We start from the raw sequence: 26,689 nt of genomic DNA on the forward strand, positions 1-26,689 counted from the left end.
TGATTCTCTGGGGTGCAATCGGTTATTTAGAATTTCACCGGCAACACGGCCCCATCGATTTCCCAATCGTACGCCAGTCCATCTCTTTTCTTCTCTTTTTCTCCACCGCGATGACCGTTGATTCTACGATCGTTTGCGAATTAGAATACCAACAGCGTTGAACCAAACGAAAAGAAAAAAATTAGCCATACGTTGAACAGACGAGGGAAGATACGAGCCGCAAATTCAAAAGATCGCGCGTATTACGCAATTTTCTTTTGCTGCCCAAATTCACCGCGAGATTGGCCTCCGAAAATCCAGCTATTTTTCTATTTTGCGTTAAAAAATTGAAAAAAAGTTTCCGTCGTTTGGTAAAAAGAATTTACCGATGTTACAGCGAGCTATAACGAGAAATAACGGGAAATAGTCGGACTTTCGGGAGTTAATTTTGCGAGATAATCCTCCCTTGCGAGCCCAATATGGATTATGTCAGAGAAGAAAGCAATTTTTAAAACGACTCTTCCTCGAATATCGAATTGTAACAACAGACTGCCTAATGCGTGGCTCAAAACTCGCATCGTTTGCCACTAGACTGGGAATTCGAATTAGAGTTGTCCTTGTTTTTCAAGTTACAGACTGAAACGTAAGTCGACGGATAAGTAAAAAGAACAAAGAAAATGTTACTAGCGTGACCTTTGTAACGGAATGGAGGGCCTCCCATTTTGTTCGTGCGTCGTGGTAGAAAGGGAACTTTATTACAATTCCTCTGTCACATCATGGAAAACCCTTTATTTAGCAATCTTTATAAAAGCACCTCCGTTTCGTACACGTATTCTATCGTAATTTTACCGAATGTTCCCTGTATCACGTACACACAAGATAAAAGATTCTTTATTTGAGGCTTTAGCCACGGGGAAGGATTCTTAAAAGAAGTTTAAGGAAGTTGAAATAACGCATTTATAAGATAACTTCATGGAGAACAATTATTATCTTTCCTCTATGAGAATTTCCCTATTTCAAATTTACGTTAAATACTTCTATTTGGATTCAACCACCGTTCAGTCGTGCTCGATTGTCAAAGCTATGAATATTCTTTCTCCGTGAATTGAAAGAGTTATGACAAGAAAAAGTGTCTTTTAACGAACGATAATAGCGGCGCAACCACCAAATTTACTCTAACCTTTGTATTATATATCGGTATTTCCCCCAAATCGATTCGTTGCAAAATAGAAAAGTTAAAAAGAAAAAATGAAGAACAATCTTTAACTTTAAACGCGATAACCCGATAAAATCCAACTACAAAAGATATTTCTTCCGGAATAAACCAGCTCGATACCCGAAGTAAGAAAAATACAAAATATCGAAATAGCAAAAGAGACGTCCGACTTTTCCACGTTACACGGCATCAAACACAGCTAACCGCGCAAAGTCTAGCGATAGCCGAGCATCATCTGATGGAAAAAATATCCTAAAGAAAACAGACACGTGGAAACATTTGGTCAAGACGTGGACGAGAAGCTGACAAGGTGGCCGTCAGAGAGCGGAAATATCGGTTCTGGAATGGGAAAGACGAGGAGAAAGCGAGCATCCCATCCCGGGTGTCGTGATGGCACCTTGGCTATTTTCACGGGGCAATTTCGTGTGGCGTTCGACGGCCGGGCTAATTAAATGTTTCGAAACGGGTCGCGCCAGGGAACGTAATAAAAGGGTGGCGTAATAGAGCGTAATTAAAAAACGGCATTACCATGGCGTTATTAGCGTAACGCGAGAAAAGAGCCGCGCTAATTAACGACAATTAATTAACCTACAGCGGCCGAATTAAACAACCCACGGAATTTTCGACGATACGTCGTTAACGCTCTGCGTCCGAAGATAAAATAATTCGCTTTAATCTTTCGTTTCGTTTTTGCTCATTTTTAATGCCCGATCTCTATATCGTATCGTCCTATAAGTAACGTCGACTCCAACCTTCGATGAAACAAATTCGTTATTTTGGTTTGAATCGACCGGCGCTTTCCACCACTTTTTTCCATTTTTCAACTATCTTCTCGATCGCATTTTCAAAAAATTGTCGAGGTTTTGAACGCGAAGGACTCGCTCGGTGCTGATTCTATTCGATTACCATCGTCGAATTTTTTACCAGTTGAAAACCTTTGACGTTTCCTCGCGTTTAACGACACGTTCGTCGTATAGTTGACAAACGCTTTTGAAAAATACGGATCCGATTGCTTCGAACGCACGTTACACAGACGCTGTATCGACAGGATACTCTTTAAGAAACAAAGGGAAAAGTACCTAGGAACGCATCAGCGAAACATAATCCCGCGCGTTTATCTACAGTAAGATAAAACACAACGTTTCTTGCGACTCGATACCTCTCCCTTTAAAATCGATATTGTCTTTCAGTCGCTATACCGATCTATAGCGTACACCATGGATTCGAACGAAGGTTTAATCAACGAACGTTCGGATAACATTCGAAATTCCCTGTTTGTATTATAGTCGTTTACTGGCGACTGGTAATCTACTAATTCTTATACCGAAACCTTTTTTCATTTTGGTTGCACGTGTTACGATAATCGATTTTAATTCGCAAGCTTATGACCTTATTTGCTCTCGTGTTCGAGTTGTCGACCTAGTTTTTACGTGCCAGGATCATTAGAGGGGCGATTCTTCTTCATAGACACTGGAAGGGTCGTGTTTATGGTGATATACGCGAATATGCTCGGTCAGACCCTCCGTCGATCCCTTAACGGCAGGGATTCTTACGAAACTTTTAGCCTTAACTCACCAACTCGCCACGAAAGGTCTTTGGGTTGCTCAGGAAACGGGCAGCAAACTCACCTGAAACACAGAAAAGGGAGAAAGTTAGAATCCACCGGGAATTGTATGCAAAATAGCGTACCGACAACTAATTTTCGTTTTTCCAAAGAATTTCAACAGATTTTAACGGATGACAATTTTACTTCGATTCGTTGCTTGGAATATTTGCTAAATAGCGAGTGAAAATTCTATTTCAATTAACGAAATACGATCGAGATACTACTCTCGTATCGTCGACGAAACGGTGTATCAATATCTTACTATCGCGCGTTATGTCGTTTAAACTATCATACTGTAAAACGATATTATTTGCGATTTCGTAAATCCCAAATAAATTTCACAATTTCCAAAATCGTTGAAGCGTTTAAAGAGAGAGAGGGGGGGTGGTGGAGCAGCGGTGAAAGAACTAAATAGACAGAATGTTAATCGAAAGGGGGGCAAAACGGTGCGACATCGATGTCGCCGGGCGCCATTACACGCGCGTAACAGGTGCCGAAATTTCCGGCGCGTGTTTTATCAAAACCAGGGTCAGCCTGGTGTCAACGGGTGTCGCGAACGTGCCGCAAGAAGCAGCCGCCGCACGTGCGTCAGCCTGTTAAATAAAACGCGATGAAAATCTCCGGCCAACCGGAATTCACCGTTCGGAGTCGACAGTACGACCACGCTCGTTGTTCATAATTCATCGGACGTTCGGTATTAACCAATAAATAATAACGAACGAAATAACGACGAAAAGTATTACGAATAATACGTAAAACTACGATGCGTTGATAAGCGAATGGAGTCAAATTTCGATGAATCTTTCATTGGCAATAACTTTTAAACGAAATAGAAAGACAGCGGTCTTTCCAATATATAGTCAGTTATTAATCCCTCGTGAGCCCTCTCAATCGAATTTTTTATTATCATTGTCACACGTTTCAGGAAGTACGTTCGCTATCGTTTTTGGGATAACGTCTTTTAGTTGGTCGATTGCGATTTTTAAGGAAATTGCATAGAGAGAGATCCGGTGCAATTACATCGGGCCACCCAGGTGATCGGTCGTTAAGAATTACTTTGACAAAATGTTTCAACAATCCGACTCTTGCACCGTGCAACGCTCCGTCATTAGTTTGCCATATTTTACCATAAAACAATTGCTAAAACGGAAGAAAAGACGATGCACGGAATAGCGACACTGAAATTAGCCAGTTATACGTCTTTCGTCCCGTATTTGTAATCGTGGGTTATTTGGAAAATTCGTAGCTCATTTAACATCGCGTTGGACGATTATTTATCATAAAAATTTCGTGCTCTAAATTTCGAGATACATCGCATAAATTCTCTTTCAATTTCGTTATAAGATTTCTGTACAACAAAACGCGACGTAAGAGCCATAATGCATATCATCATACGTGTATACCAAATTCGATTTCTTCAACTTAACCTCCATCATCGCTGTTTTCCCGCTACCTTTATCCCCGAGCACATGTAGAATACAATACAGTATAGGATAAAAAATATAAAACATCGTGCAAAATAACGCGTAATCTATAACACACTCTGACAATCATAATGCACATCACCCCCCATTATACCTAAAAAAAAAAACCCCAACTTCCTCAATCCCTAAACAACATCTTCCGCCGATTATTATCTCCAGCGTCGGCAACCCCTTTCCGAAAACTTCCACCCCGAGCGATTCACTCCGAAATCTACAGGCCACAAAGCAACCCGGCCATTACCCTAACGAGCAACCACGTCAGAACGCCCTCGGAGGAAAGAAAAACGAGTCTTCGTTCCCCAACCGAAAACCGTCAGACAAGACGGGGTAACTAGAAGAACAGAGTGAAAAGAAGGAGAACTTGTGCACACTTTGTACCCCTCCTAGCCGGAAGCGTTCCCTTTGTCCCGCGCGCACACGCTCCCAGGACAATTTCCTCCTTTTCCCCGAACTACAGTGACTGGAAAAAGTATTTGCTCCCAAGTACTCTTATTTTTCAACGAGGCGTCCTTTTCATCAGGCTCTATATTTCATTTCTGCGATATCAAATCCTTGTTTCGGGTTGGAATTTTTATTCGAAATAGGCTGGTTTAAGTAGGGGCCAGTTCTCAAGATGTTTTTAAGAAGCTTCCTAATATACAGGAGACGAGAGAAAGTTTAAAAGCAAGCGCTGCCACGAATACAGAATTTGAAAAAACAGAATCGTATTTGACAAGGGCGGAACGCACGGTGCGTGTACAGAAATTCACTTGGCAACTTTAAACTTTCTCCCGTCAAATACTCGGTACGCAAATACTTTTTGCAGCCACTGTACAGGGAGTAGCTTCGACGGTCTACGAGACGCGCGAGTCGTGGAGGAGATGGCGAGGACGTACAGAGACCAGAGGGCAAGTCACAGGCAGTGGCAAGTTGTCGTAGGTGAAAGCTGCAACTTTAACCTTCGACTCCAGTTTCTGCGTGACGCTGTACGTAGAAAGACGAGGAGGATGAAACTGGCTGGAAAGCTGAAGCACGAGTTTTATTCGCTACGAGATAGAGCCGAGTATAACAAAATTATATCAAGTTAAAAGTTCGGAAATTATACCGCCTAAACGACTACGAATAAATCAGACATCGGCGATTCGAAAGCCGAATGGAACGAGGAGAGACTAAGGTATCCGCGCGTTTTACTCTCCGCTGCAGTCTCGCTAGCATTGACTGTCAGACGTAACCCCAAGACGCGCCCAATCTCGCCTCTATTCTTCGTCTCAACGACGTAACCTAAAATTCGCGGGATTGAAACGCTAGGCGACATTCAGAACGAAAGGACACCAGGCCGCGAAACACAGGGAGACAAATTTTCGCAAGTTCCGGCCGTATTAACGTAATTCGCGTCGGCGGCAGCCTTTTTAATTAAAAGTACCGCGCCGCCATTATCTCGCCAACTTATAATCGCGCCTATCCATCCCCACCCACTGCCCCTTTAACGCTACCTTTCATGCAAGTCGGCCTCCATTCGCCGTTCACGGGTCCGTAATGAGCAATAATTCACATTTCTCTACCGTCGGTGGGCCACGAAAGAAAATAGAACGAGATTGTCCGCGTTTACCGCTTGAATAATATAGATCGTTGAATCGGCCCCGGATCCAACCGCCATCTTGCCTCGAAAGTTCAATTCCCGAATGAACCCACCAGTGTTTTCACCTGGCCACAGCAGGATTATCAATTATCGGAATGTGCTCTTCTGCTTTTTCCTCTCTCCCTTTTGCAACACGAGCGTACATTTTAAAGGGTAGAGTAATTTATTAAAAAAAATTCTGTTCTTATTTTGTTCGCGATTATGACGCGAAAATGGGTACAGAGTTGGGGGAAAATTGCTTCGCGTTACTCTTGAAAATACGGGCGAGATTTTATTAATTTTGTTGCAAGTTGTCGTACCATCGTTTGTCGAGCAATGCAGACGAAAGAACAACTTCTTCGAGTAAAAAATTCTTCGTTTTCTCAAAATCACTGCGAATAGTCAACTTGTCTTAGGCACGTGTCTCTGACGATGAAAGGATTTACGTTGCAAGATAGAAAGAAATAACAAAGATTCTTCGTTCTCTCGCGATCGTAACGATCAAATTGTCTCGCTCGTCTCTTTGAACGTGAAAAAGACATAGTACAACTTCTACGACGATTAATGTGCTAAGAAGCTTTAGAACGGATGAAGAAGCATCGCGAGAGTGTGTTTACAGCATCAATTGGCCATTTAATAGGACAATTTGCATCCTCGTTTCGCTAGCGGAGACCATAAATTCTCGCCTTTCCGCCAAATAATGGCCACTTTCTAAATTCTGGAACGCTTTGTTATTTATAGAGGAGAGGACAGTTCCTTTAAACCGTGGAGCCAAAATGCAAACACGCGCTTCTTCTACGAGTCTACGCGCCTATTCTGGTTTCTTCCAAACCGTGCTTAAACTTCAAAGAGACTCGTTGCATCGCGTTGCACTTCCAGGCAGTCGACCGACCAAATAAAGTATGTAAATGCTATTTCAATGTTTGCATATTTTTCTACATCGGCAGGGAACGTGACGAAAAGAATAAATAAAAATAGAATACTGCAAAGACGCTTTATTATAATACGCTATAAATGTAGCTTCTTTATAGCAGAAACTTACGAATTGAAAGAGCTGTCGGTGTCAGATGCGTGTTACGTCAGAGAAGTATTTTAATAAAATTTGAAAGTTGTTGAAAAATGACAAATCGATCATTTTGGTAAAAGGGAGTTCTCCGCTGTAGCGATTCTGACGATGATACAAAGAAATGTCATCCGAAATATCCCAGACGCTCGGATTCGACTTTCAAACTCCGCTCGTTCACGTTCCATCCACGGATAACTATGATAACCATACACGTAGTTAAGCATAAGCCAAGCAACGCGCCTTATCAACGAAATTCCAATGTCAACTAACCCAAGTAATCGCAATTGGAGCTGCTGACTGCAGCGGCCGTAAGGAGGAATTGAATAAAATCGTTGGAAGGACAACACCGTTCTTCGAAGAAGAAAAAGATCGGCAAGAGCGAAGCATAGGAGACGAAGAAAGAGAAGATGGTCGTGTCTCGAATGGAAGGGACACGGCTGGTCGTAGGAAAATTTGCATACCGATGAGTTTGCAACCTGGCCAATGAAGTTTCAATTTATTCATAACCGTCAACCTTTTGAAGACTCGTTATTAACTGTATGCCAGATGTAATCCCGCAGGAAACTACGGAGGCAGCAAAATATGCAGATGGCTACTAAGAAAAGGGAGAGCGACGAATTGTAAATTGGAAGTTTGTTCGTCGACTATACGATTTACGTCTGTCAACTGTACTAAATCTAGCATATCTAAAGTTAGATTTCTTTCTTTCTGCTATCTAAGCGCATTAAGCAAGTATATATTTTCGGCATTTAAACGTTTCGCGAGAGAATGACGTCTTCGAAAGAGGCGGCACTTTTCAACTTTTTTCCGATCGATTCCACGGCAAACGGAGCTTCTTCGTTTCTCTGGCCACGAGAGGATAAAGTAGAATGCTTGTTCGTTCGCTGGCGGTAAGGAAGCGCCCGAAGAAAGAGAAATTCCATACCGACTTGGAGCATTTTTTTTCGGCAAACCAATTCTTTGGTTTGCCTTCGAGAGGCAACGTACCGGATAAAAATTGTTTCCGTGATTACGAAATGTACTTGAATTCGCGCTACCTCCGATATTTGTAAAGACTTTTCGTTTTTAAATTTTTAAATATTCCATTCCGATAATTATAATAGCAATAACAACAGTGATAATAAATAAAATTGAGAATAGAGATTAAAAATTCCAAACGGTAACTTAAAATTCTAATTCATCGAACAACTCATTTCCGTTGAAGTATCTGGGATGCCTTGTTAATAAGACGATGTAAAATATCCCCGGCAAAAGAAACTTGCGTAATAATATAAAACCGAAAATACAGGAAGAACGAAGAAGAAGGAAAATCGATGAATAAAGAGCAGCTTGGTGAAAAAAGGGAGGTTGAGAGAAATGGAAAACAAGGAATGGATCTTAGAGACGAAAAGGGAGCAACAGGAGAGAAATTGGCGCGGAGAGCGTAGTTTCATGGGAAAAGGGGATTGATGTAAGAGGCGTGAGGCGCACGGTGGCGGAAATTTAGCATAAAATTACATAAGAATGGCGGGCGGTTAACGAGAGGCGACTCGACTGGACGGTACACCGGGATGCGCCGATTGTAATTCAAATCGCGACTTAGTATGTGACGGTGTACACTCTGCGGCAAAAGTACAGGTCGTTCGAATTAAGCGAAAATTCCTCGCTATATCAGACCGTCTAATATATGATATCGTTGCTTGGCATCGATAGCGGCACAACTTGAAAAATGTATTTTTAAATTTCATTAGTCGTGCCATTTATCGACCCCAAATACGGCTGCGTAATTCCTAAAACTAACAGCACCAAAAAACCGAATGAAAAATCATTCGATTATGTTTCATTCATCGGTGACGTCATTCTTTCTTCTTTGCTATTTTTTTTTTTTTTCTTTTTTTAAGCTTTGGGCATGGTGCCGCAAAAAGTTACGAACAAAGATAGTAAAGATCTGGCTGCCTACGTTCCCATAACGCGATGGGGAGTTTAGATAGTCTGGAGATAATCACCGGACTCGGCAGCTTGCCGAGAACAATGGAGACTACGAAACCCCTCTGTTGGAACTGGTAGAACACTCGCCTTGACCTTCGCTGGTCAATGTTTTACTTACAATCGCGTGTACTACGTTGGGAGTGTCGGGATCAACGACGATGTGATTGTCCTCTGGCGAAGGACACGCCGGATGTTGGTGCGTCGCACGGGAAAATCGTACATTTAAATTAAATAAAGTTAACTCTCTCAATTGGTATCGATCGATCGTAGACAGGATTCAGAACTTAGAAAATTTCGATCGACACGCATATCGGTAGGACCGAGGTTCTAAATTCAAATATCCAAGTATTAACTCGCAGACAGCAGATTTCAAGTCTGAAATTTCACGTTCAATTTCCGAAATCGTCAAATGTACACGTTTAATTCGAAAATTCCAGTCTCCGATTTATAAATCCCATATTCCAAGTGTTCCAAACTTTAAAAGTTCAATTGCAGATATTCCAAATCCCGAATCCCAAATTCGAAATATTCGCATAGCTTCGAATTCCAAATCTCAAGTATTGCAAACTTGGAATGCCGAAACCTGAAAGTCGAATCTCGAGTAACGAGTTTCAGATTCCAAATCTGTAGCAATAAACTCTCGAGATGATAATTCGTCTCCTACGATTCATCGAATCAACCTAACATCTAGGCAAATAAAGTTAAGTAAAACTGGCAGTCCATAAATAACGGGGCGAAACAATGCGCGCGATTTTCTCAAAAGGGACAGGCGTAACGCGACGCGTCACGCAGACAATGGACGACGAACACGAAGCCATAAAGCTTGTACACTGGGCTCTCGCTGCCACTTGTTGGAGGACTGCCATATGTCGAGCGACGAACGTGCACCGGCAAACTTATGTCTGTGTTCTCTGGCTCTTGTCCTGCACCGAACAAAAAGCCTGACCACTGATTAACTATCGCCTCGTGAACGTCTTGTTCCAACCCGTGTCCTTCTCTGTGTTCGCCAATAATCTCGGAACTAACGATTGCTATAGAGAACACGTGATCCCTTTGATTCCATTAAGCGTGTTTCGATTCGATCTTTCTTCATTTCACTCGTATTTCCACGAAATAAGAACGAAATACGGAATTATCAACTATACGTGGCAATTAAGTACGTATTTTCTCGAAGAATCCTAATCTTAATAATAACGTGACTTCGACAAAATCGACGTGTTTAGTATCGAAACACCGTCTAATAGCAAAATTACTCCTATACCTAAAGGTCAATGACTTCTCATTTTCCTAGTCGTTGGACGGTCTTTTCACAGAAACGGAGCGTTCCGCGTGAAAAGGTCGTTCCAGAGCGGAATTACTCGTACAAAGGTCGACAGATCGCACGATATTTCTATTTCGTAGCGAGATTGTCCTAATAAAAATCCAGTTCGTCTATTTCTCATAAAAATCATTACGATTCTTTGACAGAAACAAAGTATTTTACATGGAAATGCAGAGTTACTCGCTTAAAGGTGCAATTTCGATTTTTGTAGAAAAGGAATGTGTCGTTCGTCTCGCGTTAAAAAGTCGTTGCATGATAAAATTACTCCTACAGGGAGGCGATTCTTCTATTTTCCATAGAAGCCGGAATAATACGTTTTACGTGGAAAATCGATCTCGTATGAAAATCGTCGTTTTTCGCGCGAAGGTTCGTTTGATTTCACGTGTACTAGGATGAGAGTCACGGAGGCAACGAAGGTCGGGTTCGGACAGCGAGGATGTACGGCAGCAGTGCGTGTACCAACGAGTAATTTCATGGCAAGACGTGACCGGACTCGCGAATCCAAGCTGGAAGCGTGGGTCCAATTGACCCGGCGCGGCGGCTCCAACCGGCTAATTGCCAATTGTCGGGCGACGTTGCCGTTCTCCACGAGAATTTGCCTGACACCTACTGCCAGTCGCCGCGTCACCACCCTTTTACCAGTTAAAAGGGATCGATGCACTTTTAAATGGGTCAAACCGTCCTACTCTCCAATCCACTCTCGACGAATGAACTTTTTCCTATTCTTTGGTGATTTGGGGTAATCGATTGGAAAATCATTAAAGGAAAATGGAATATACGATACACAAACTGTTTGTAATTTTAAAAACCAACATCAGATCGGATTTATATCGAGGCGAGCAGTCGGGGTAACGTTAAACAAACAACCCGAAGAATGGAAAAATGCAAGCGTTTAATTTTTTTTAACAAAAGATACATATTACAATTTACACCAGATAGATTTCGTATGAAAGTACATTTAGTGGGCTCTTTTGAGAAAACACGGCTTGAACCTGTTACTCGACCTGATGTATATGTATAAATAAGTCTACTACGCTGTTCTAGCGTGACCAGTATTCTCCGCGAGGTAAATGACCAGCATTAATTCACAAAATCCATTCCACGTGAACCTACGATTCACCTAAAACCCACTTCAATAATAAAAACGCTTGAGAGTAAACGCGAACGTAGCTTCCGAGAGCATACGCGGATGGCATACGACAATCGACTTTCCGTAGGAAATAGTATTTTCGTCGCGGATGCCGCGCACAGCGGGGACAGTGGATAAATAAATTTCCGGCCGCGCTATTTCTGCCACGCGGCGCGAGTAAATAATTCTCGCGGCGCGGCGGGCCGCGAATGTTAGCCGTAAAAACCTATTCTTGGTGGATCGACCAGCCCACCCTGCGCCCATTCTTCCGCGTGAAATTCTCTAGCAACATCGTTCACCGAGCTTTAACCATTGTTGTTAGTTCGCGTGTTGTGTGCCAATTTGCTAGAGATTCTTCCGATTGGAACGCCACCAGCCCAGTTTCGCTGTTTCTGCCGCAGGCCTTTCTTCCCAGATTTTTTACCAGATTAGATTTGTTGCCCGGTGCGATCTCTGCGGTGGCTACGATAATTGTACGTTAAGCTTGGAATTTCCACGAACTTTTGCCTACTTCTGTATCATACAAAATCAATTTCCATTATTTAAGCCGATAGTTCGATAGACGATACGTAATATTTAGTAGCCAATAAAGCGTCGGCTAGAGCAGGATCGCGATGGCCAGCCACGTCACTCGTGAAGCCTCTTGTCGAACGGAACAGTTATATCCAATGATATATTTCGGTCAGTTCTTTCCAACGAAGGAAATGACTGATTAGTCCTCGGGTCGAGCTTCGTCGTTCGACCGATACGTATGTGCTAGTGCGTAAAGTCATTCATAGCTGCGTGAACTATCTAACGGTGCTTTCTTGTATGGTCGTCGTTTCAATTCAGCTAATGAATATTACACACGACACTGGCAACGAGTATTCGATGGATAAACAAATAAAATGATACGCTTACTCGTTTGTCTCTTTTGTATTAGTTCACACCAATACCGTTTATCGTAGTAATTTTAAAGATTATGAAATGTAGAAGATAGACATGTCCTGGTACGAGCTCGGAATTTTTACATTTCCATGTTGCTTTCGTTTTAACGTTTGTTTCTAGTCTTTTGAAACGTCAGAAATATATAATTGCCTCGAAAATGATCGGAAGAACACAGCAGGGTCAAAAAAAAGAAATGAGAACACGGATACCCCTCTCTCTCTCTCTCTCTCTCACTCTCTCTCGCGTCATTGACAGAAACCTTGGTCTAGCCTAAAGGCTGGAAAAATTCCAGGTGAAGAACAAAATGCAGAACGCAGGTATACAGCGGAAACAGCACCGGGAAGCTTAATGGACCGACCTCGCCATTTCTATCTTCATGGAAGACGTTTGCGTACCACTGACGGTTTATTACGCGGTTTTGTGCACAGCCCGTTTCCTAGCTTTGTGGTCGGCGGCTCTCCCGTTGCCAGGTAGGTAGGCGCGGCGGTTGCGTTTCACATGAATTAATCGCGCCCCGACTCCACCGGCATTAATTTCATTAAATCCGAAAACGTTCCGGGCGCCGATGAAATTAAATGGACTTGGGCTTATCGGTGTTCCGCGCTAGTAACGAACGCGTGGCGCTAGTATCGCTGCCAGGCCGCTTTCATGGCATTCGATCCGCTGCGGTTCAGAATTTTCCGTTTCTCTATTTAACGCAAAACAATTCGTAATATTTCGCAGCGTATCTATAGAAAGTCCAACCACTTTTATCAATTCCTATGTCGAGCAACCTCTAGCATCCTTAGCCATCAAAGGCAGAGATCGTCCAGACTGGACCTTAATATTCTTACCCTTCCTCTACGATATATATTATGTACAAACAAGAATCTGAGGGACGGACCGGATTTGGAGTTCCATCGATCGGGTCCCTGACTCGCGATTTCGAGGACTCAAAACCTCTCCTACAGGCTATTAGGTCGTAAAGTAGAACTTCATTTATTCGAACGAAATTTCAATTAACGCTCAGTTGACTGAACTCATCTGGCCGTGAGTCTCTGGTATGCGAACGAGAAAGAACAGATAGCGGGGGAAATTGACAAACTCCGATTAAAACTATTCATTTCTACCGTATTTTCCGAAAGTTGCAGTCTGCGTACGACGAAAGAATAGTTACGCACAGAGAAACACGTATATTAGCCAGCATACGATACATCAGTCGACGATAGTTCTCACCTCTCAATCGTAAAAACCAATCGCCCAAGAGGCTAGCCAGTGACCGTCTCCTCCTCTCGCCGTGTCAGCAGCATAGTCCTGCGACCGCAGAGTCGCTGTCGACCGTTGGTCAGTCGACCCTCTGAATTATTAAAGCCGAGTCAACGCGGCTGCATGTAAATTCGTGTACCTGCCCTTCGCGTCACCCTCGTTTCCATCCCTCTCGAAACCATCCCTTCCCCTCTGGCTGGCTTTCCACTGGCGTTGCACGAATGCTTTTGCTACCTGGGCCACTCGACCGCTTTGTTTGTTGCTACACGAGCCCTCCCTTGCACGAGCAGGGATTATTGTTTGCACCGCTAGTACGCGCAATTATGTCGAAAACTGTGGCGCCCCGGATGAAAGCCCATCCGAGGGCGAGTGTGTATGTGTGTGTAGGATGCGGAGCTAACATGTGGCAAAGAGCGAACCGTGCATGTTTTTTGGGCTGCGACTGCGAATTCTCTCGTAATTAGATATAATTCGTATATCAGGATTTTTTCGTACCGTTGCTTTGATATCTCTGACATGAACAGGTTGTAGGGATTAATTCTGGCATTTACGCATTTTGAAATTTTGGTTACAATTATATAGCTATATCGCGATGTTTCGTTCTCAACGATTGGGACTAAGTTTCACATTTTAAGCGATAAATTGCTTTTTTTCTATTTTTCTTTCTAAGAATTCACTCAGGCGCTTGCCCCCGTAAAAAGTGGAAATTTAATTCCTTATGACCCCTCCCTTATGGTCTCTATTTCACCCCTATAAATTACTACCCGAGTCCAATTTCTTGAAAAAGCGTCGCTTCGTCAATGCCACCCTAAAGCTATTCGATAACGATTCGTTCGTCGTGCTAGCTTGTATCTTTCTTCACACTGGGTATACGGAAGCGACACAATCACGCGAAGAATCGCGACGCTGGAGAATCGATCTATTTACCGAAGCGACGCGGTCCGGATATGACCGTCCGATGACCGGATACGCGAAAATGGTCTCACCTGTGTCCCCAAACAGTGTGTCACTCGGTTAACGCGCGTGCTAGCGGGCACAGGCCAATTTACCAACGTGATACGTTTATTTTCGGCCGTGTTCCGATTGCAGCCTGAATTAAATGAAAGTTTCGCGTGGAAAGCTCGTGTATTGTTACACATACGGTCATTTAGTGTTCTGAAATTATTTGTCGACCCACCTCTCGACCAATTTGCACGGTGGTTAACAAGCTCTTTGCTATGATATTTTTAGAATATAGAATTCGAAAATCGTCGGTAGTCGGAATTTCAGAACTTTCAGAATTACAAACTTCAAGTTCTAGATATTTTTACAGATTCGAGTTTCGTACTTAGGTAAACAATTTGCGAACAATTCGCAGTTGTATGGTTATTAAAACAAAAAGTAGAGAAAATGGATAAAGTTATAGGCGATAAAATCAGTCAAAGGCGTGTCGTGGCACTACAATTTCAAAAGGCGGAGTTAGCTACTTTTGGTCCGCAGCTCGAATATCGCGCGAGGTCGTCAAGGTGTGTCACGTGGCTCGAAATACTCGAAGAACGCAATTGACACGAGATATTGTACGGGAAAAGGCGCGTGGAACGCACGCGAGGATAGCGAGACGCGCGAATTTCGTCGTCGAATCTTCGCTGAAATCATCATCAGGGTTAAGGTTGAGGTGTTCGGAGAATTTCGCTGGGAAAAAGGTGTTTTCAACGCGATTAAATGACGCGTGAAAGGGAAGAGGCGTGTTGCGTGCTGGGATGGAATGGTGGATGAATAACGTGTCTGCTTTTACGTAACTCGATAGCTCCCGGGAATGGCAGTAACTCGCAAAAGTATTCGACTCGTAGAGTACCTTCTATAAATATTACGTGCGCTATACGAAACGTTTCAAAGTTTCTATCGTCGATGCTGTCAACATACTTGCGATTGTTCTCGGCTCTCAATCGTGTTATTAATACGATACGTTGTAACTCGTATTCCGACGTTTGGAACGTGGAACGTGTCAGCCCGCTTCTTCTGGGCAAACCTGAAAACGAACGTTTCCTTCGCTCGCAGTCGACGATGCGTTGAAAATTGTCCTACGGTGGCCTCGATCGATCGAACACCACGCGTGAACGATGATATTTGCCTAGGAAGATTCGAAGGATCCGGCACGTTTTCCAATCGACGAACCAACGCGGTTATTTTACGGTGTACAAGGTCACGTCCGGTGGTGAAGAGATCTTTAAGGGAACTTCCGTGCCACGTATAGAGAATTCTGATGTACCCAGGAAAATATTTTCGATCGAACGCGACTGCATTCTGCAGACAGGCCCGACGCTGACGCATAATGCATACGTTATATCGAGGTTCTCAACTTCCGGCGACCGCGATAGCGACCAAGTCATCGTCAATGATGTTTTTCACTTTCTTCGATCGCACCAGTTCTCCCTTGGTGCCGCATCCACCAGGAATTTGCAAGTTACTCTTCTCACGCGATACCACGTAAATACCGTTTTGATTGTTTCCATCTAAATAACACATACACCGCCCTACCGTTGGTCGACACCAACGTTTTCCCTTCCTAAAAAATTAAACAATCTTTTTACGTTTGGTCTTGCATGGAATATCGATACTCGATATACTTTTCACACTTTCCTGAGCAACCACAAATATTTCTCTGAGAAAGTTGCTGAAACCTCTGAACAGATGATAATCTGAAAGAAACGGGGAAAGGAATACGAAATGCCTGACTTTTCTATTGTCGTGTAATCTCCTAAATTGCAGGATAACGATCGCTATGATAATCGAGATTTAGACTTTAAGAGCTGCGATTAATCAAAGCCTGAATCATTTTATACCGCAATGAGTAATTTGTCTTGCCGATTCTTCCCTTAACATTAAATTAACATTAAATCGACAATTATCGAATTGTGACGTTAGTTATCCGATTTCTTAAGATCGTGAGAATTATTTACTTGACAAAACACGCTTAGCAAACTTGGCTTTCCATTCGTCGTTCAAGCACAATTGCTTTACATATTACGTATACGTAACACGCTTACGATAATAATTATCAGCGCAATTAAAGTGATTACGTTAGATTACCTTCCGGAATTTTAACGTAAAACGAAAATAAGGAAATTTAACATTGACCTCGAAATAATGCGTTATTCGAGGGAACGCACGGGTTCCATCGAGCTCTCGAAACGGAACATCCAACTTTCCTTTTGCCCGTTTCAATTTGCGATGTTAATTAATCTCACCGTGAAGAACCTTGCGAATCAGAACGCATCAAGGCACTCGGATATCGTGGGGAGGGGGGTAATAATGTTAATTAAAGTGACACGCGCGTCGACAAATCGCCAGCAGAATACCCAACTCGCAGATATCATAGCGGCAATTAATTTTATTAATTCCTGTGTAAATAGTGGGAGAAGTTACGACAATCGGGAGAAATAAGAATTAACGAATCGGTGAAATTTAATCAGCGAAATTCTTAGAATTTCATTTAGCGAGCTTGCGAATATGCAACGTTTCTGTGTTATAATAAACGTAAAATATCGCTTTCGAACGTTTGTCATTCGAAAAAGTACAAATTTTATCTGAAATATAGCAAAATTTATAAAAACATTTCTTCCGTACAAATACTATTACGTAATGGCAACGGTACTTGCGTAACATATCGTAGTAAACAAAATAATTATACGCGAAACTGCAAAAAGATACTACTCGCTGATTGAAATTTACTGAAACGAGTTTACATATATAATAATGCAAATCTTTTTTTCAATATTTTTTGTCGCCAGGATAACAAGATTATGACCAAAGAATACGTATTTCTTGAGCATTCGCTGTGGTTATTTTTCAACGTCGCGTAACTCTGTTTTCATGGCGTCATCGGAGAATCATTTACCGTTGCATTCGTCGTAAAACACGCGGAAATTACTGGAATTCTCTCAATGAAAACAAAGAAATATTCCTCTCTAATTACGTGGAATAAAATGAGATTCAAGATTTTTTTCGCGGTGAGCGACAGATTGCTTCGTGGTTGCTTCGCTTCTGCGATTCCGTGGCAAGATTGGACGATTTAAAAACTATTAAGATATTCCATTTTCATACGCAAAAATCGATGGCGAACGTTGCAATAAACTTGCAACTCGAGTTTCGTTAAACTTCTTATTCTATAAAATAAATTAAAAGATACGTAATTTTATCTGGAATCGCAGAAGTCAACTGAATAATTGTAGATACTTGAAATACTCCAATCATCGAGCACCTTCTCTGAAACGTCATCGACAAAGCAGTTGACTAAAACATTGGAACATGCGGAATCAAGGATAGGAGGATGGCTCTCGACTAAACAACCACCGCGTTATACGAGCCGAAACGACTACAAACGCGGCCAAACGCCTACAAATATACAACTTAACGAGATATCGATCATAGTTTTGCTTCGTCGTGTTTCCACCAACGACTCGTTCCTTTGCAAGATTTGAAAGCCGCAGTGGCTACGAAAAGTATTTGCACACCGCTGTATTTATTAAAACAAGCTGACAGTTCTTTCGATCGCTATTTAAACAATGAACGATTCGATGCTTCAAGTTTGAATCGAAGGATCGCGTGAAACGCAATGTTACATTAATATTATCGAAGAATACATTCTAACCCCAATTACGCGAAATAACGCTGAAATATTTCCATTGGCCAAGTCTTTGAAAATAACAGTTTCGGAAATGACACAGTGCAAACAAGTTGCGTAACCTCCGCTTCCAGTAAACGTTCGATAAGAATTTTCCTAGAACAAGACGTCGATTGAAAATATTTTCCACTACGTTCGAAGCGATTTAAAATAAGAGCTTCGGAGGAAAAGGAGACTCTTCTCTCTTGGTCGAGAGATCTATCGGAAACGCGAGAAAGGTGGAATTAAGAACAGATCGCCAGCTGTTTTCACGGTAAACGGCAAAATAAATAATCACGCGGTTTTACGTTCCTCCACGGTATTCCACTGACGAAATCGGAAATTGCCGAAATTCGTTTATACCGCATACGCGTTTCCAACTGCTGAAGCTGAAATCGCGTGATTTTAGGACGCTCTCTTATTCCATTATTGAAACTTAACCGTCTACGACGGCGCCAGATTCTCACTGATTATCAACGACGATAGTTATTAACATATATCATATCGTATACAAGAGGGAAAATTCCAATTTCTTCGAATAGAGTGAGAGTAACGACGGAGTAACAACGAAGCGAAGGACGAAAGAAAAAGCGCTCCTAAGAAACTCTCTAATCTCTCTTTAGATTCGAAAGAAAACCCATATCCGACCGCGGTCGACCAAACAACTCCAATCCACGAGTTCAGGGAAAAAAAAAAGAGAATTCCTCTTAAGAGCAATACTGGACACCTAGCAACCGATCAATTTTCACCGAAGAACAGAGAAACTGGAGACTATAAAGTCCTTCTTCCTGAACTGAGAGGCGTAGCATTAGAAATCGCGGATTATCGGAGGAATAAGGTTACCGGTGGACGTGTTACGCAAGGATTCGCGGCACACTTGACCCAGCAACACACTTTCACTTTTCCATTCGGGCCTGTATATGGCTGCTCAGACAGAGTGTCCGCGTTTTCCTTCCTCCGTTGGCCGAGTGATCGACAAAGCCGGTGAACCGAGACCAAGAAACACCAAAGTCACGACACGACCAAACGTTAACTCTCGAGTTATCTCTCGGGTGGTATCGGACCAGCTATAGGTGCCTCGCGATACCTTCGGATAAGTTGTTCAAATTTGAAGTGCATCCAAGGGCCAGAGAATATATTGCCACGTTTTCGTATTTATTGCATTTACAGTATCTGATAAAGTTGATCTTCACGACCAATTGGTATCGCCGCTGGACAAAATTTTATTCCCCACTGACGAATAAATATCCAATGGAACAAGTACTTATCCGAATAAGAATTTATTATTAATGAAATAAGAAATTATTGGTGTACAAATTTAATCGACTAACATATTCAGATAATAATTTATTCGACTAAAATTATACGTTGTATGGGGAGATACTTATATATTATATCGAGGATAGAAATGGTACCGAGCGTGAGATATATTTTCGAAACTACATTGTTCAGTCGTTGAAACATTGGCTTTTATAATTAACATTTTTCAAAAGGCCAGATTAAAAAGTTCATTATTTCTTGATAAATTATTCACTTGGTAAATTAATCGTAAAAGTCGTACCGGTATCTGCGTATACTTGTAAAAAAAAAGTGGAAGCGAATAACAGCCAACTCTGATTGATATCAGATAGTTATAAATACTTGTGCTACGACAGCTACGGTTAAATTATTGAAATTTGAAGTACAGTGATCAGAAAAGATATCGACGCGCCATTGCTTCTATCGTAGCATTCGCTTACCTCTTCGTACGACCAGGTACGTTAACTTTAGCTGTCGCGAGTACAACTAACAAGAGGAATCGAAGCTCGAGGTCAGAGACGAAAGTTCGTAGAAAGAAATCGTTGGATAAGCGCGTAAGTTGCCTCGAGGGTCGCAACTTTCTCTGAAGAGTGTACGAGGCATGTTTTGGAGGAACGAAGTTGATAAGTTGAGTTTTGTGTCTTGGTATAGCGTTTACGTCGTGTTACCTTGCGATACGTTGCCAAGTTGAACGACGGTGGAAAGAAGTTGGTTAGATTAACGAGAGCCTCGAGGCAAGAATTCCTAATGTCGATGACAAGACTCGGTTCGAAAATAATAAACTGACACGGGAACGTCTAGGTGTGAAAATCGTTTTCGGAATACCGGATGCGAATTATCGTAGTACGTATATTTTCTATTACAATTTACTCGATGATACTGATCGAAGGTTCGAGCGTCAGCAAGAAATTTAATGAGAAATTCGTAGAAAAATAATGACGATAGAACGTTCAGCGGTAGCGTTAGGACGGGATAAATCGTGAAACACTCTATGGAACATCGGTTCGAGCGCTTTCGCCGCGTTCAAGGTTAATCCGAAGTTTTTTGGAACTAGCGTTCCACGAAAGCAAATTCGACGAAACGAGACAGGTAGGCCGAGTCGGTGAACAATGAGCACTTACGAGGGCCAATCAGGCTGTAGTATGCCCCTGGGCCAGAAACTGGGCCCCGAACAAAGGAAAGAACCTCACCATTTCCCTTTCTGCTCGGTGAAAGCAAACCTTGTATGGAAGGATGCTGCTTCCGATCGTCTGGCAAGGTTTTGATCCTTTGTGTGCGTCGAGTTGTAGAGAAAATTTGCGAAAGATTTGCCAGGATAACGAGCATAATTTAGGCAACTATATAATTTAAAATAGATTACGAGATACTAGAATCCACATTTTTATAAGATTAATTTAAAAAATGTCGCTTGAATAGAGTTTTAATAGTTCTATAACACGTTAAAGGTATTTTTGAATATGCTATAATGGTACTTAAATATTTAGACATCCAGAGCACTAGACTGTGTATTTTTATCTTTAGTAGTTATTGATTGACTCAGCAAGAAGAGAATTTAGGCTTTCCGTGTTATAATATGTGTTGACGTAACACATACCAGCAATAACGTGGACTAAACTAATATAAATACTTGACTTTCCACACTCGACTTGAGTGTTATCTCAAGTGTTGCGATACAGTTAGAGGACTATGCTCGATAAAAGTATGAAAAACTTTATTTCGGAGAAACCACAGAGAATAGAATTAGCAACTTATCGACTGATCGCCACTACCTTGATAATTTCCCCTCGCCTTTTATATCACCAAAGATCGAGATTTAAATCTATTTATTTTATGACCGAGTCTTTGAACAAAAATCCCAACCCTCCTGCCGATCCTGCGCAAACTACGTAAACTGAGAAAAATGTCCTCTCTAGTTTCTTTGCGATTACGCCGTTCATCGATTATTCCACTTGCTTCGAGCAACGATCGCTCATTCGTTAAAACTTTGATATTCAAGATTTCTCTTCTCTCTGCCCAATGATCCTTCGCTCTGTTCGCTCTTTTCCACACCCTATTCACCCCTTTGTTAAAAGGAAGGCCACAAAGACGTCGGAAGGAGAGAAGAGAAGCAAGAGAAATAAAGCGCCAGCCGAAGGTCTTAATAATTCAAATGTTTACCGTCGCTTTCAAAGATAAGCTGATAAAAGCGTGCGCTCACTCTCGGCTAATATAAAAGTAACCAAGGGCTGGAAACATGTGTACGTATTACGAGTTCCTATTTCACGTGTATGCAGAGACACGTGCATTTACACGTGTCGTAAACGAATCCAAATTTCAATCCGCGCAATTTTCGGCACGCGCGTTCCCGTGTATTTAAATACGGCGATGATCAAAAGTACTGGCACGTACTGGCTATTCTCGCGAATTTCGAAGAGAACGCGATCCGTTATTTCATCTTTCTTTCTTTCTTACGAAATATCGTTTTCAACGGCTCGAGATAATACGATAACGTTCTCGGCTCTTAAAATAGATACGTGCAACCTTTACTTTGAATAATTTTTACGAGGTACTGACATTTTTCTTTCGGCTAGAATATTTATATTCGTCTCCATATCGCTTTCGTGACAATCGAGCGATACTAGTTGGCAGCCAATATCTCGTTGCCAGTTGCACGGGCTATCGATGATTTTACTCGTTGCACATTGGCTACAAAATTCCTAGAGTCGATTCTTGTATTAATTTTGCTAATCGAGACCTTACGTGTCCACAGAATGGTTCATTTATAAATGATCGTTACAAATGATCGACAGTTTTCTGGCTACCATTAACCGTTATCGATTACGCAAATTGTTTCAACAGCTACAACGCGGCCAAAGCGCGGGATCGTGGAACGGAAAGCACAACCCATTGGATTTCATCAGCGAACTGAATTATTCAATCCGCCGATAATCCGGATGCGTCCGTACGAACGCGGCCAGGACACACTGTTGCCGAAGACTGTTGCCGTTCGTTTCGCAATGATTTCACGCCACGCCGAATAATCGCGTTTAAGAACAAAGCCACGCGTCACCGTTCAAAAATAACAGCCACGAGTCGATGGAAAAGAACGACGACGATGACGACGACAACGACGACACAGAATGTTCAAAACCAAACGATATACATAGATATTTTGCAAATGTTTCGTAAATTCCTGTCGATTTCGGTTCATTTCGACTTTGTACAAAAATTCGTTTTGTTCTCTTTTTCGAAGTTGCGAATTTTTGAGGTCAAAGACGCGAGATTTCGCTCGAACAATTTCTCTAGAACAATTGCTCGATGAATTTAATAGAAAATGTTTGAAAAATAATCTAAAAATTTAAGGCTTCTCTCAGACCAATTCGCATATATTTCCAACCAAACTCCAACTTCCATTCGATGGATAACACGTACCACGATAATTTGAACAAACGCTAAAGGTATTGCAAAGGTAAAGCAGGAGAAAAAAGTCGAGAAATTTTTCTTTCCTCAATCCAATTCCCCTTTGAACGGAATATAAACGGATAAATCAATAAGCTGCTTCTCTTCTGGGTCAAGGTGGAGGCAGCTTTCTTTCATCAGTGCGAAGATTAGCTTCCAAGAAGCTTACCGTTCATTCAGAGAGCCGAACCGGCGAAGAAAAAAGAAAATTCTATTTACTTAGCGTCAGTGTCGACACTGACTGGCGGATAAGAAGATAAAAGTTGGAGAACACGGGAAACAGGTGTTACTCTGTCGTTCTTGACAGTGAAACGTCGATAACAGCGTTAACACGACAAGCGGCCACCACGCTCTTCACCTTATTCGCTTTATCCGCCTAAGACTCGCGATAAATCGCGAAATTTAATAAATTCGTTGCCTCGCCAACTTTCATCCTCAATATGTTTCTGTTTAATTCAGTCGTTCGTCTCCTATCACTTTAACTGGTAATTTTTAGGCTTGAAAAAATTATTATAACTGCGCTCCAAGTTTAGTCATATATCGTCTCAATTAAATTTCTCTGATTCCTAGAATTGCAGTCATGGTTTACAAAAAAGGCAAAAAGAAATAGAAACGAATGAAAAGCACTCGTATTAAAAAGAAATAAAAGAAGAACAAAGTATGCAGAAATATGTAAAAGGTTCCTCCATTTATAGTAAGCTTTTCTACTGTGAAATTGCAAAAGGAAACGCGAGCGGGATTCTTCTGCTGGCAACCTTTCCACGGGCTGGAAAAGGTCGTGTTGCCGATCCGCGGAGAACAATTCCAGGCGAATGCGAACGCCATGATCGAAGATAAGTGGTGCAACAGGGAGCATAATAATGGACCGCATTCAGGCTGCACTTCGCCTCGGCCGCGAAATAACGAGGGTAGGCCACGCGAGTTAAATCATAACGAAGACCATCTAAATTACGAAATATTACCAAAGCGATATTTTCACTGCGAAGGTGAAACTGCCTCCTATGAAAATCATATCGAATATCGCCTTTCTCAAACTTTTAACAAACTCTCAAACTCTCTCCCTCTCTCACAAAATTTTAGTATTTGAAAATGATTTAAATTATTAACGATTCAATTTAATAGTTTAAATTGCCTTAATCGTGTACTCGTTATCAATCGTAATTGGGAAAAGTGTAACAGAGACGGTAGCAATTTTTTAAACATATTTTCTCAATATTACTAACAAACTAATACACGTAATATGTATCATAATTGTAGCAATAATTAATTACTCTTGCTGCGGTAAATGCAGTAAATGGAAAGTATAATTAATGAAAAAAGAATTCTTTAGTAATGCAGTGATTCTTTACTGTTATAAAGGAATTCTTAACTTTCCTGATAAGAATATCTTCGTCCTTTCGTATCTTATTTGGCAAAATATTCTTATAACCTCGGATCGAGTTTCTTTGGATTTCATGAGAAAATAGACGAATGAAGTTGCTCGAAGAAAAGTCAAAACACACTTAAATACGGTTCTACGTGGTCCACCTTCTTCAAGTCCGTTTCATTTCAACGGCGAGCTTCTCAGTTGTCGACATCCTCACGCTGAAATTAATTAAATATCTGTCTACCTAGCGAGTGGATGGTCGGGATAGCAAAATTGCTCGTTTCCTGGTTCAACAACCTTCGACTGTGTCCAACGATCGTACGACCTCGACTTTTCACCATTACGATCTCATTTTTCCATCTCTTTCAATGGACCAAACAACGACCATACCGCAAAAACTGCTCCATTTATCGTTGGTTATTTAAGTTGGGAATTCTTAATTTGCTCTACGCTTTTCAGAGATTCGTTTCTACAAATTTCAAGAATATCGTACGCATCGGAATTGCGTGGGATAAACGAGTCCGCATATTTTTTAAAATTAAAAATTATTAAAAAACGCGGTTAATGATTTTTTTGTTGCACAGCAACTCCTGGATTCTGTAACTGCGATTAAAAACAACTGAAATTCCATATTATGCACGCGAAACGTATTTTCATGACGGAAATGCATCAGATTGCAATTAACGACAGATTAACTCTCGTTGATAGTAAAAACGTAGGAAAAAGAGAGTGAATTATTCATACATCACAGCAGTAGCTTTATTTAATTAGTAATTTGACCGATGGTAAGATTTCAGGGAAAGACATTTATTGCTCATCTACTATTAACGAAGATCAGTTTCGTGATAATTGCTTGTGCGCTTCCTTTATGAATATGGGTCAGTCTGGAGAATGAGAATTATTTGTAGCAACATGCTCTTCAAATTAAAAATCTTGTATCTTGTTAATTAAAAAGAATTTTAAAATTCATTCATTAGATGCTTTTCAAGGGACTGAAATATCATAAAAGTTGTACAACTTGATTAAATTTCTTGTACAAATGTGTGTGTGAGCGCGCACGCGTATGTTTGGCTCTAAAATATTTTAGTAATATGTTAATTTGTATATTTTACATTCTCTTTCTCATTGTTAATTCGTATTTCATTCCATTTAATACTCTCGTAATTACATTTCTCCGTGAGAAATGTGTCTGATATAATATTATTTTTTCGTTAATTAGCAGACTCGAAATGAATGTAGAACCTTAATGAAATATACCCGCGTTTTCGTTCTTTCAAAATGTGGAAATTTAACATTTGGTAAACTTTCCTCGAAATTAATAATGTTAATGAGATTGTTCATCGTTAACGAGTAATGGATTCACAACCATTCCAATTACTCTTCGTTTTAATTATATCTTTGTCAAATGTAATACACGGAATAATAGTTATCCTAGTCATTGTTACATGACAAAAGAGATACATATTTAAAAGTTGCTGGTTAATTTCTACAAATCATTCACCTACAGTTATAGAGAGAATTGCTCTTAAAACGCTCTGATAATTTGAGAAAAATTGCGGATTTCGTAATCGTTAATCCGGTTGAGAATCGATCAAACCGATTAGTTTTGTACGTTCGCGAAGTGGATCGAATAAGTGAAATAAATTTTGATGGAACAGAGAGAACGGTAACTCCTTCGGTGAAATCGCAACCTGAAAATTTAGAGAATACCGTAATTCTCTGTACTGTAACGAGAAATATCTCCTTGTAAAGATTTAAACTGGCCAAATAAAAGTAGAAATATCTTCAAAATCTTGATTAACACATTAAGCGATACACTGACGCACACGTTGCGTCAATGTAAGTATCCAACTGTAAATATACTTGTTGACGCAATTGTTGCGTTTTCATCATACGTTGTGGCAAAAAATCTTGGAAAAATAATCGAAATACCGAGCGATGCGTTAAAACGTCGTTATTTAACACGGAAAAATACCAAACTTGCAAAAATGATCGGTTTCAAATTTTTCAGTTTAAATCACGTGAGAACGATAATTCTATATTTTTTGAATTCACTTTGACTTCCGTGACTCCCGCTTTTCCTCTCGGTTCGTCCGTTCTTCCTTTCGATTCTTTCTCTTCCCGATCTCAAGCATCTTTATTCGTTCGTCTTCTTCCGTTCGTATTTATCTCTTTAGACTACATTCCTACCATATATACTGGCACCGCTCTTCTTTTTCTTCGCATAATCTACATACTTTCTGACTTTCATTCATCCAGCATCTACTTTCTTCCCCTTCGTCTCAACGTCCGAACCTCGCTAATGTTTTTAACTTTGTGCCTTTTCCTTTCTGTTTTACATATTTTGCTTTGCCTTGTATTAACGAATAACGATAATAGAAATAACAGTAATAACAATAATATATC

At 41.1% G+C, this 26,689-nt stretch overlaps 1 protein-coding gene across 15 annotated transcripts in view; it reads right to left on the reverse strand.

The window, feature by feature from the left end:
- LOC132914430 (polypyrimidine tract-binding protein 2) overlaps window positions 1-26,689 on the reverse strand; it is a 442,018-nt gene that overhangs the window by 299,654 nt on the left and 115,675 nt on the right. The window contains exon 1 of one of the 15 annotated variants that reach the window (XM_060973545.1): window positions 2,771-2,791. The exons of the other annotated variants lie outside the window; for them this stretch is intronic. The gene's annotated coding sequence lies outside the window, so the exon portion shown is untranslated. Of the gene's footprint in view, window positions 1-2,770; window positions 2,792-26,689 lie in introns of those variants that run through there. 15 annotated transcript variants of the gene reach the window in all.

This window comes from Bombus pascuorum, chromosome 15 (genome assembly GCF_905332965.1).
Source record: "Bombus pascuorum chromosome 15, iyBomPasc1.1, whole genome shotgun sequence".
Lineage (NCBI taxonomy): Eukaryota > Metazoa > Arthropoda > Insecta > Hymenoptera > Apidae > Bombus > Bombus pascuorum.